The sequence below is a fragment of the Spermophilus citellus genome (assembly GCF_964194105.1).
Source record: "Spermophilus citellus genome assembly, chromosome: 1".
In the NCBI taxonomy this organism is placed as follows: domain Eukaryota; kingdom Metazoa; phylum Chordata; class Mammalia; order Rodentia; family Sciuridae; genus Spermophilus; species Spermophilus citellus.
In genome coordinates this window covers 3,265,001-3,275,565 of record NC_138182.1, presented here as the reverse complement: position 1 = coordinate 3,275,565, position 10,565 = coordinate 3,265,001, and the positions used below count along the sequence as shown (strand labels likewise).

Here is a 10,565-nt window from a genome sequence, read left to right as displayed (position 1 = left end):
GCCTCCCACATAGCACACACTATGGAACATACCATGGACAGCCCCAATCCATTGCCAATCTGCACTCTGAGGGGGAGGAAGCAGGGGCACACTTCTTCAAACACACCCACCACGCAGTGGCCATGCCGACTGAGCACCTACAATGTGCCAGATCCTTACCTACATCTTTCACTCATTTTTAAACAGATGTTGACCCAGGGTCTGTGATATGCTGAGCTCTAGGAGAATCCAAGGACAAGATGGGCAGGACTCCATTCTCAGTGACTGGTAGGCAGCAGGGCCAGTCCTCTAAGTCATCCATCAGCTGACACAGACCCAGTTCTGTCAGTACAAGACGGTGCACTGACAGGTGGAACGGCCTGCAGGCCTGCACTGGCCACATCACTGGACGGTGCAGAGGGGACACTGCTGACCCAAGATATTCTGACCCTGCGTAATCATCATAAAGGTGAGGGTGTGTCAAAGATAGGGGTCTCAAGGTGATGGCTCTAGGTAGCCTATGTGAGTTCTTGGCAGACATACTGACCTTCCTGGCCAGTCACTGCTGCTTCTGACTTCTCTCTCCCCAGGCCCCAAGGGACCCTTAGATCAGCGTGTCCTGGTTGTGCAAAATGGCTTGGGCATCTCTGACCTGCCAAAACCATGCTTAGCCCACTACCGTGGCTCCAGCAGAGAGCTGGGCATCTAGATTGATAGACAGACAGATAGATAAGCAGACAGATAGATAGACAGATAGGTAGACAGATAGACAGACTGATAGATAGATAGAGAGGAGGCAAAGTTCCCCTAGCTCCCTGACCGACCTCTGCCAGTCCTTCCTTGGAGACATCTCCTGAATGCCACCACGTGGGCACCACTTATGGACACAAGGCCAGCACACTTGTTCTTTCTAAAAATAGACCTTGGATTACTCGCCACACACTGTTCTGAGTCCTGGTCTTCTCATTTTTCAACATGTCATAAATCCCTTTGGAAATATACAATCATTTCAAATGCTTTTCTGATGTTTCAAAATTCCAGGAATACATCTGGGAACCCACAATTATTTTAAATTCCTGGGCAGCACTTTTTTTTTTTACATATTATCTTTACTCAGTCTCTTATTTGGGGATATTGGGGTTGTTCCTAATATTTTGCTATCACAAATTATATAGTGAAATAACTTCCGTGTCCACATGCCCTTGACCATTTCTTTTGGAAAAGTTCTCCGAATACAAAGTGAGGAAGGCAGATTACACATTTCCAATACCCTTGGTTCACATCACCAAATCGTCCTCTAGAAACAAGTGCCCAGTACGCACCACGTCCAGGGAGCTGGTCCCGAGGCTGCACTCACCTATGCCCAGACAACCCCTCGAGCTCCCAGCACCCTCCAATCAGATCGCAGCTCCTGGAATTGCACCAGGTCCCCAGCCAGCTGAGGCAGCTCGCCCCCCAGGGTCTTGTGTTTTCAATCTAGTCATTTTATCCTTTAAACATTCCTCACATGAGATGGCTCCTAATCCAGTTTGTTTACCCTCCCATTAAATTAATACCCAGATTCAAATAACATCTAAATAATAACAGCACATTTAATGGGACTTCCTGTGTGTGCCATTCGACTTTAAATGCTTTGAATCATGAGATGACTGCTGCAAATTAGACTGTGCCCCCCCCAAATTCACATGTTGAAACCTAATCCCCAATGTCATTATATTTGCAGAAGGGGCTCTAGAGGTAATTAAATTAAGTCATGGGAGGGAACTGACCTTAGACGTAGAGACTCAAAAGTGGTCTCCCCTTCTCCCTGCCCCCACATTTAGTCCTTAGACAAAGATTAAAGATGAGAACCTCCTTGGTCCAGAGTCACTACCTCTATTGATGCAGTTCCAGCTGTGCTGGCTCTTACAGCAACCACACCCAGCACACATAGCCTTCCATGCACTGAATCTGAGTTCTGTCTCACGTCAACTTTGGTCAAGCCACAGCTTCCCCATAACCAAAATGCAATTGGTGTTTTTGTTACCAAGTGCATTTAGTGTGGTTGGTTTCCATCCAATCGTAGAATTGTCCACATTTTGACATATCTAGCTTTTCCGGGATCCTAATGCAAATTCACCCCAGTTCCCAAACTTTGTGCTATTTACAAACTGAACAAGCCCAAGTTATGCGCAGGAAGTGTGCCTTGCAGCCTGTGAAAGGTTCTGCATATGTCTCACTGTTATGGACTGTTTCCCTCCAAGCCCTTGATTGACGTTTCCATCTTAGGGCCAACCAGAGACTCCTGGAGCACAAAGTTGAGAACCTACTTCTCTAAGAGTGGTCCTGCAACTTTCTTAAACATTACATTTTGTTCCCTGAGTGTTTTTATCTCTTTTCTTTAAGTAAAAGAAAACGGAGGTTTACTTTTGAATAGATGCATAATCTTCCTTAAAGGAGAAGCCTCCTGGTGTACGGACCATGCATGGTGAATTGCACCATATGCTTGCATGATGCACAGACCACGTGAGCAAAGACCGGATCACATTCTGCTCTCTATTTTTGTATTATGAACACACAATGTACATAATTTGGTTTCCAAATATAAATACTGTGTACACACCCCTCTCCGAGTCGTCAATATTTCACTTTGGATGGGGTGCTCTCCTTTCTAATCTCTGGGCCCCCATCCTTCATTGACAGGAAACCTCTGCTAGGTCCCCGGTTGGGAAAAGCCCCTTGGAGCCTGTGTTTGTCTGGGCCGACCCTCACCCCTCCCGCCACCTGTCCCTGTACTGCTGCCAAGGAGCAGCGGGGTGGGCAGTGCACACTGGGGCCTGGACACTCCTTGGTAAATGTGGGTGTTGCCCGGCCTGGACCACGTTTTCCCTTGTTAGGGTTTCCTCACGTCTCATCATCCCGAGGGCACGTTGTTGACCGGGACAAGCCCAGGGCCTTGCATTCTAGGAACTTGGACTGTGACCTGAACACTCAGCCTCCTGTGGCAGGGCAGGCAAGTGTCACTCCCTGCCCTGGGAACACCCAGAGGGTGGCTGGGCCTCTGGCAGCGGCCTCTGCAGGGGTCTTCTTTCCACTCCCAGAGGGACCCTCCTCTTAATTCCAACGCCAGGTCCACTCATGACCCCAGCAGGAGGCCCTGGTTTGGCTGCAGAGGACTCTGAGCCGGTGTCTCTGAGCAGCTTCAACTGAAGGGTGGACAGGGTGCTGGCCAGCGCCCTCATCCTCTTGCTCTGGACGCCTCGCCTTAGGCTCAGAAGAGCTCTCCCAAGGATGGACCCCACAGAGCAGAGGAAGCCAGTGAGCCAAGGCGGCCTACCCAGCGCACAGCGCAGCACAGCGCCACTGTCCTCGGAGTCCAGGGACGTCTCAGGCTCCCCGAGAAGGAAAGGCTTGGACATGGACATGCTTCATCACCAACATACAAACATTCATCTCCTAGAAAGGCCAGTGGCCAGGGAAACGATCCACCCAGCTCTCTCCTGAAGTTCAAGGTTCCCATCTTTTCGGCCCCCTCACCTGGTTTGTGTGTTTTGTTGGCAGGAAGAGGAAGACCCTGGGCATGGATGTCAGCTGGAGCAATGGGGACAATGCAGGGGTCGGATCGGCAAGGTGAGCCACCGCAGGCTGCCTCCTCGCGGCCTCCAGGGCCTGCCAGAGCCATGGGCTCAGCCCCGAAGCCACAGGCTGGAGACCAGGTTCCCTTTCAGGGCACTGGCTGGCCTGGGCAGGTGAGAGGGAAGAGCATCCAGGGACTGCTAGACCCTGCCACTTGGAGGTTAGCAAACAAGCAGGCAAATGAACCCGTCAAGCTGTCAGTGATGTGGAAGCAGGCAGGGCCAGGGAGCAGCACAGAGGGAATCTCCTCGGTCTGCATCCAGCAGCCTTTTCGATGAAAGGGAAGGTGCTTGCTTTTCTTTCCCCTGGGTCTGAGAGAAGGAAGGAGGGGTGAGTTCTGAGTTAATTGAATTAAACATCCTAAAGATACGAAGACTGAGAAAGAATAGAGGTGATAATTTTAGGAGAATGACTAACGTGCCCCCCACCTCCAGGGAGCTGCAAGACAGGCAGGTGGGGGGAGGGCAGAACAGGTTAAACCCACAGGATGGTCCAAGCTAGAGATGGAGGAGATAACTGAGATGATGATCTTAGTACAGCGGCTAAGGCACCCCACACACTGTAAATAAAAGACAGTGGTACAACTCTGAGCACTTGGATTCTCACGCCACAACAGTTGGGTGTTGTGCATGTGAGTGAGTCTCATGGCTGAGCCTACCTCAAGGACAGGAATTCTGGTGACCTTAACTCGGCCATGGGAATTAGCACGTGTCCATTGGCTTTGGGCCGAGCATGAATTAGACCCAGGTTTTAGCAAAAATGATCTGGATGGGCGTGGCTGTCAGTGCCCATGACTGTTGGGCAGAGTGCCTGAAGCATTTCTAAATCATGGACTTTGATTCCTTTGGTCCTTTAAAATTATGCTATATAAGTTATAAACTCAGCCCCAGGGAGGTGCGCAATCGTGTTAGTTCACTGTGTCTCACCTGACAAATACCGCAGCCTGGGGGCTTGAACAAAACCTGCCGTCCAGAGGGTCTGGAGACTGGAGGTCAGGGCCCAGGTGTGGTTGGGGAGGGTCCTCCAAAGCAGATCTGCTGACTCCTCCTCCTGGCTCCTGCTGGTGGCTGCCAACTGAGGAGTTTCTTGGCTGTGGCTGCATTGCCTAACCCCCGGTTCCCCCTGAGGCTGTGGAGGGCAGAATGCCCAGACCAAGGCTCGTTTGTAAGCCATAGTTTATGGGTGGGAAGGGCAGGATGAGGAACCCCACAGATCCCCCACCTGGCTCCAGTGGTGGAACACCAGGTGATGGCAGCACCACGCGGGTCGCCTCCGCACATCTCCAAATCTGCGTAGCCTCCACACATCTCCAAGCCTGCGTAGCCTCCACACATCTCCAAACCTACTTAACCTCTGTCCATTAAAAATTACCCGACAAGGGCAGGGACTGTGGCTCAGTGGCAGAGAGCTCCCTGGCATGTGCTAGGCCCTGGGTTCGATTCTCAGCACCACATAAAGGTACATAAGTAAAATGAAGGTATTGTGTCCAACTACAGCTAAACAATAAATATTTTTTTAAAATAGTACCGGACAACCAGGGCCTAGGGTACCCACAGGACCTCTGTTCTTCAAGGGTCCTAAGACAGACACAAGGGAAGGACAGACTGAGGGACCACGGAGGTACCACGGCTGATTGTGCATGACTTTGTGGGAAACAGTGAAATCCGGACAGCCCGCGGGTTGGTTGTGATCTGTGGATTAGTTATAGTCTGTGGGTGAGCTGTGCTCTTCAGGTTGGTTATGGTGTGAGTTGGTCATGGTATTGTACACAAGTTAGTTGCTCGGTCTGGTTAGTGTTCTGTGTTATGAAAGATACAAACAGTAAGGAAAATGGTCTCTACTATATTTACAGCTCTTCCGTGTAAATCTGAAATAATTTAAGAATAAAAAGATTTCAAAGAAAGACAAAGGCTGTCACGCTAAGTCAGCTAAACACTGTGTAACTTCCCCTCTCTGTGGCCCTGCCACACTCTCCTGGTTTTGTTTGTTCTCTGTTTGGTACCAGGGATCGAACGGGGGGCATTTCATCACTGAGCCACATCCCAGCCCTTTTTTTTTTAAAAAAAATGTATTTCATTCTGAGACATTAAAAGACTATGAGGAAATTGTGGCCACTCTAATGAAAATCACCCTTAATCAAAGGGCAGTCATGCTGGAAATAAGTCAGACTTCAATTTTTTTTTTAACCTGAAATCATTTGATTCTAATTCTCCTGGACCGACCTCCTGAGTGGGGCCATGCTGAACTGCACGGCCTTCTCAGGAGTGGGACAAGGTACGCCTGGCTGAGGCCCAGCTGCCAGCCCAATCGTACAGCTCAAGTGTGAGCTCAGGGCTGGTGGGCAGCGCTGGTCAGGTGGGCGGTCCCTCTCCACGGTTCCAGCAAGTGCGTGCCCTTAGCAGAGTCTGAGATGGATACATGTTGCTGTTCTTTGGGGGAAAATGAAGAGCTACTGCATGACAATGACCACTGTAATTGACTCCTGGTGCCACATGCCACCGGAGGCCACACCAGCTGTCTCAGGAGGGCCTGTCACCACCCTTGTCTTATAGGTGAAAAATCTATGACTTGGAAAAACACACAACTCTCCCTTGAAATCTTCCCAGGCTCAGTTCCTCCTTCTGATAAGGCACCTCTTGACACTGACCCCCTCATAGGGCCGTTACAAAGGTGAAAGAAGGCCACGTGGCCTTTTGCAGTGATGGACATGCACTAAGCCTTTACTAAAAGGTGCTCAATAAACCAGATGCTCTGTTAATGGGAGGATGGTGAGATCCAAAGAGGACACATGAAAAGAACTCAAATAGAGGAAACCATGAGGAGAAGCCGCTCCTCCCCGGCCGGGAGACGGAGAGGCCCTCACCAGGCTCCAACAGCACCAAGAGAGGCCATCCTCCTCCCCGGCAAGAGGGAAGCAAGCCCGAGACCCGCTCCACAGAGGAGGATGTCAGGTTGCGCGCTCCCAGATGGAGCACCGTGGGACAGGCCAAAAGCTTGTCAAGACTGCAGCCGGGTTTGGAAAAACTCACCGAAATCACGGAAGCACACGGTTTTTAAAATAAGTTCTGTCATTTCCTGAAACAAGGGCTGTGTGTGCGGCAGACCTGACTGAAGACGGCCTTCACGGCTCTCCACTGTCTGGCTCTGCCTCCTCCGCTCAGGGCCACACCCTCCCACCGAGTCCTCCCCGGGAGCCCTGCTCCAAGAGCCCACCCACAACGTGGGACTGACCCTCTGTCGCTTGACCAGGTTTTCCGCGTGTGTCAGACTCACTTCCGGAGAGCGAGCGAGACCTGGACTCTTATTCTTCTCGCACGTTTCTCCTCAATCTTCACTATCATTAGAGCGAACCAAGCTTTGAATTTGTGTGTTCACAACTAAGCAGTACAGATGAGAAATACCTGTCAGTTTTTCAGATGTCCTCAATAGGCTCCAAAAAGGAAGAGAAGGGCCTGATGGACGTCCCCAAACACAGCCGGATGGTAAACGACCTGACACTCCCTAGAGAGGACTGAAGTGTCTCGCTCTCGCAGCCAGACCACCGCAGCGGTGGAATGCTTCCCTTTCCTGGGGACTAGACACGCTTCCTTCCCGAGACGGACCCAGGCACATGGTCTGTGCTGCCTGTTGTGAGTTCAACCCACCTGGAAACGCCCAGGATGCTCACTGCGGGCACACCTGGGCAGCCAACCAGAGTCGGCGTTGAGTGACCATCGGAGTCAGATAACAAGCATCTCTCCAGCTCAGGTCGAAGAATTCTGTTAGGGAAATGGGCCAAACAAAGGGGAGAAGGGCAGACACTGTGGCCTGACTCGGACGAGTTTGCCGCTGACTGTAGACTAGACCTGAACCATCATCAAGGCCAACAGAACAGCTCTGGGACTGGAGAGGGTTAGTAAGGAGAGGGGGGTCACCCAGTCCCCCCACCTCGAAGCTTCCTCTCCGTAATTCAGGGCTTGGTCCTTTCATCTTTTCCACCTTTTCTCCGTTCCTCCTTTTTAACTTGTGTTTGGTGTGGCCGCTCTCATTCCTCTGAAGCGCAGCTATGTGAATGATCTTATTTCAGAGACATTTAAGTTATGAAAGCGGTTTTCTGATTGAAAATCAACCAAAAATTCTTATTCATAAAGAGAATGTGGTTTAGAAAAATCAGACCTGTGTTCCAACACGTAGGAGGGGGATTTGGCAACGGGCATGAAAACATTCATGGCAGGAGATGAAAAACCCAGCAACCCTCCTCCATCTCAGATATTGACTTCCGCATGGGAATATGGTGTTCTGAGAGAGTGAAACCAGAAGAGGCCTGAGGGTCAGTCCTGGTGGCCTCAACGGAGACCCTGCTGACCCGTGTGCTGGGGGCGGCCATCAGGCCCTGTGGGGTGGAATGTGGGTTGGGACAGGAGGGAGCCTGAGGCTACGCTGCTCAGTGGAAAAGAAACGATGTATATGAATGGTGAGATGTGAACGGTGGGAAAGAGGGCAGGGGAGAAGGAAAGAGAGAGAGGGCAAATGTAAGGGTGTCTCTGTTTCTCTGCAGTTTTATTCTGTTCTAATTTTTAGTCCATGAACATAAAGGGAGGAAACCTAATTAGCTTCCAAAATCAAAGCAACTTGGAGCAACACAGACCCAGCTGCCATTGTGCAGACCCAGCATACTGCCCCCGCACCTGAGCTGGCCGGGTGCTCCAGGGTCTCCTCTGCAGCACCAAGGGGTCTCCGTGTTTATGGCAGCACCGCCCAGTCCCTGAGAAGTCCCCATCTTCTCAGAACCATTGCGTCCCACCCCAGGACCTCATCCCCGCCCAACTGTGAACACTGGACTTGGGACCAGAGGCAGCGCACTTTGGGGCAGCTGTCATGGGCTGCAGGCCTTGATCTCCTGGGAGGGGTTGGCCAGTTTGGGAGGTGCTCTTATTTTTGGAGCAACAAGCCCTTTTCTGGCCTTTTCTCCATCCCTCAGCCAGCATGATGGTGGCTCCCGGGAGAGGCCAGCTGCCTGTGGAAGGAGGTGTGACCACCGGTCACGGCAGGGAAGTGCTTGGGCAGCAGCCTCTGTGCCTCCATCCATGGTGTGAGCCAATAGGAGTCCTCGGGGCTCCACCTGAACGATCGGGATTCCCAGATTCTTCAGATTTCAGAATCCTTCAGGAAAACTATACGCATTAATAATTAATTTGCTTTGACAACTGTTTCTCCCTCTTTCCAGCCGTCCACCATCCATTGCCCTAGCAAATAGCTTGGTGCTGCTGAGAACTCCCCCAGGAATGAGAAGCAGTGGAGGCAGCCGGCTCAGCAGGAGAGGTGAGCCAGGGGAGGGGGGTTCAGCAAACTCGCAGTGTCCCCAAGGCGACCTGGAGGGGTGCCCTCGCTGGCCTCCCTCTGCTGCCTGGAGTGCGCGGCCCTCAGAGCCAGACCTGGGGGCTGCAGGCAGCCTGCAGCAGGGAGGCTCCAGCAGCTTCCACCGGAAGCACTTCAAGCCGTCAGCTTTCCCCTAGGGCAAAACCAAGGGACAATGGGCAGCACAAGGTAGGGACGTTCAGAAATGGAACAAAATAACAGCAGTGGGGAGTGGTGAGAAGGAAGGTAAGAAAATTGAGCAGGGAGGCTGGGCACTGTGTCTCTGCAGACTGCTCTCCCCCAGCCCTACTTCTGAGGGAGCCTGGGAAGGGTTCATGCTGATCCCACACACTCTGATGCTCTTTCACTTCTTCTCCCGTTTAACTCTGCACGCGTTTCCTCAGATGGGGAAACAGGCTCCCCAAGTCAAACAGCCCTAAATGGTAGAGCTGACCTGAAGCGGAGGGTGTGGGCTGGCCTTAGATGTCCAAGTTCCTCCCCCAGCTCAGGGAGGCACCGCCCCTTGGCCAGCTGGAGGGTGGATCAAGGAATTATTTTTGAGCTTTTACTATAGAGTAAAGGATGGCAAGACACCAGTCACTCTCCTGCTAAACTCTCTTGGGCATCTTAAGTTCATTCAACTTCGCTCACTGCTGACTTCTGTGCTGTTGAGTTCACACACGTTTCTTTACACTCAACAAGCTGAGAGCATTGCACAACTTCACTTCTGGTCCAATAACCTCTCCGCAGTTTTAAAATGAAACTCCAAGCCCTTCCTCATTTGGTACCAGGTGGCGATGGCAGACCTGGGCAAGTTGTCCTTTCTTCACTCCACAGACTTTGGCTGGAACTTATGGTTTGGGAACAGCCCGGGGCCCCAGTGCACAGTGTTACCTCTCCTGGGCGTTCAGTGCAGAATGTGGTCATATCACCTTTTCAGCAATTGGAATCATTAAGACAAATGTTGCTGCACTTTGTGTTTGAAAACAAGGGAAGAATGAGATAGTCCGAGCGTCACACCTTCTGCATGTTAAATACAATTCCCTAAATAAGCGGAATTTGGGGTAAATTCAGTTCAACGTGGAAGAACATGGATCAAGGACTAAGTCAAGAGCTCACTTTCCAGCTTCTCTGGTTTCTGATGCTCAGTTTTCCTGCTGGGTGAAAGTCTGGGATTTCCCTGCCTTCCAGCACTACATTTCAAAACACCCAGAGGTGGCCACCTATCGCTCTGTGCAGGAAGACTGAACACGCTAGGGCCCTCCTGTGACCCGGGCTTCAGGTAATACCAACTCGCACGTGTGTGTGTTTGTGTGTGTGTGTATGTGTGTGTGTGTGTGCGTGTGTTGCTGGAGACAGAACCCGGAGCCTCACACTTGCTAGGCAAGCGCTCTCCCCCTGAGCAGCGCCCAGCCTGCCACACATTTTCACTCATTCCTTGATAATGAGAATATTTGGAGACGCAGAGCTCCCGGGGTGTGTGGGTGTTTAGTGGGCCCCACCTGAGGGCTAAAGAGGAAGCCTGAAGGAGGGTGCACGGGGCTGGCCCAATCCCAAGCCTAGGAGCCCTCTGCTCCTGGTGACACAGGAGCCAGGACCCAGAGCTGTCACATTGGGAAGGGACCAAAAGAGAC

General features: G+C 51.6%; 1 long non-coding RNA gene across 1 annotated transcript; it reads left to right on the top strand.

The window, feature by feature from the left end:
• The first annotated feature begins 344 nt into the window (after positions 1–344).
• LOC308643653 lies at positions 345–9,070 on the top strand. The gene is made up of 3 exons (XR_014020768.1): positions 345–448; positions 3,520–3,588; positions 8,801–9,070. It is a non-coding gene; the product is annotated as an uncharacterized lncRNA (long non-coding RNA).
• Positions 9,071–10,565: the final 1,495 nt, after the last annotated feature.